The sequence below is a fragment of the Heteronotia binoei genome, chromosome 9, assembly GCF_032191835.1.
Source record: "Heteronotia binoei isolate CCM8104 ecotype False Entrance Well chromosome 9, APGP_CSIRO_Hbin_v1, whole genome shotgun sequence".
Classification (NCBI taxonomy): Eukaryota; Metazoa; Chordata; class Lepidosauria; order Squamata; family Gekkonidae; genus Heteronotia; species Heteronotia binoei.
Window position 1 is genome coordinate 43,232,695 of NC_083231.1, and position 2,365 is coordinate 43,235,059.

Below are 2,365 nucleotides of genomic sequence, written 5' to 3' on the forward strand. Positions count from 1 at the left end.
CACAGCTCAGGTAGAGAACCTCTGTCTTCATCGGATTCAGCTTCAGCTGACTCACCCTGAGCCAAGATGCTACGGCTTGAAGAGCCAGGTCTAGATTTTTCGGGGTACAGTCGGACTGACCACCCATCAATAGATAGAGCTGGATGTCATCTGCATATTGGTGACATCCCAGCCCATACCTCCTGACAATCTGGGCAAGGTGGCCCATATAGATGTTAAATAACATCGGGGACAGAACCACTCCCTGTGGCACACCACATATAAGTGGGTGCCTTTGGGATGATTCCTCCCCTATCACCACCCTTTGTTTCCGATCTTGAAGAAAGGAGGTCAACCACTGTAAGGCGGACTCCTGAATCCCCACATCGGCAAGGCAGCTAGTCAGTAGCTGATGGTCAACCGTATCAAAGGCTGTAGCTGATGGTCAACCGTATCAAATCATAACAGCACTGCTGAGCCGCCCCGATCCAGATGTTGCATGAGATCATCTATGAGAGCGACCAGAACCGTCTCCATCCCGCGACCTGGTCGAAAGCCAGACTGGAACGGATCCAGTGCGGAAATGTCATCCAGGAATCCCTGTAGCTGAGTTGTCACCGCCCGCTCTATAACCTTACCCCAAAAGGGAAGGTTTGATACCGGCCGATAGTTCACCAATATGGCCAGATCTGCAGATGGTTTTTTCAAGAGAGGACAGACCACAACCTCTTTAAGAGGTGTGGGAAAGATCCCTTCTACCAGGGATCTGTTGACAATACCTTGTAGTGGCTCACGTAGCAACGCCTGACTAGCTTTTATAAGCCAGGACGGGCACGGGTCCAACCCACAGGTCGTAGGGCGTACAGCAAAAAGGATCCTGTCGACTTCCTCCAGGCTGAGTGGATTGAAGAAATCTAGAATTGGACCAGAAGATGTGCTCGGTGCCCCAAGTTCTTTCATTGTATCAACTATGGCGGGAAGGTCGTGTCAGAGCAATGAGACCTTATCTGTGAAAAAACTCGCAAAAGCCTCACAGCCATTTTCCAATTTTCTAATGTTTGGTTTACCTTGCAGTAAAGTTGTTAATGTCTGAATTATACTAAACAATTGGGCTGGGCGCAAGGTCGCAGACGCAATCCGGGTCGCAAAGTAAGTCTTCGTTGTGGCCCGGACTGCCATCTCATAGGTCCGCATAAATGACCTATAAGATGTTCTCAGTTTTGTCGCGTGCATCACCATTGTCTCTCTAATCGTCTTAATCACTGTTTCATTGATCGCAGCTCCGGGGTATACCATTGAGTGGATCGTAAACAAGGATGAAGAGGGCATCGGGGGGGGGGGAGGTGGTGATCTCATCGATGGCTGTAGAGAGCTGGTTATTCCAGATCTCCACCAGCTCATCCAGCGAGTCACCAGAGGGTCAGGGATCCCACAAAGCCATTTGAAGCCGCAAATGGTCCATCTGGCTTTGTGGGCGAGCTAAAACTTGCTCACCGCCTAAACGGGGTAGGGGTGGACTATCCATACGGACCCTCAGGGCATGGTGGTCAGACCATGGCGCTGCCTCGGCAGAAATCTGATCCACTACAACTCCCGCCGCAAAGATCAGGTCTAATGTGTGCCCGGCCCGATGCAAAGGCACTGTTATATATTGAGAGAGCCCCAGTGCTGCCATGGAAAGCACTAGATCCATCACCTGCATGGAAGCCATGTCCTCAGCATGGACATTGAAGTCACCCAGGACTATAAGCCAAGGATGCTCCAATGCTCAGCCTGCTACAACCTCCATCAGGGACGGTAGGGCACTGGCTGGTGCATTAGGCGGATGGTAAGCAGGAACATACTTGCTTATGCTCTTTCAAATTTTGATATTAGAGGGTGTGTCTAGTACTCTAATTCCCAAGCTTGACTCCCCAAGACTCATGTTCATGAGTGAATGAGGCCTGGGGGAAAGGGAGGTGCTGTCTGTGGTGAATGAGCCACTGGAGGCAAAGCCTTAGACAGTTTCTCTACTCAGGAGAGCTGTCTGTCCCGGTGGGCTTCAGGATAAATATTTCCTCTGAATCCATAGCAACATCCATAGGCCCTGTCACCATATCATTATGTGTATTTCATTGTCTATGTGGATTGTTAGCATCAGAAATATATATGCACAACAACACATAATGGAAAATTGAGAGGCATACTTAGAAGGAACACCTTTCTGCAATAAATACTTTGTGTAAAAAGGATTGATTTTGTGTATGTGAGAGATCATTTATTTCTTTATTTGGATTTTTGACCACCTTTCCCGATAGCCAGGTTCAGAGCTGTTAACAACAAAACTATAATTTACAAACAAATAAAATGGGAATAATTAGGATAATAAGACATTACAGTTCCCAAA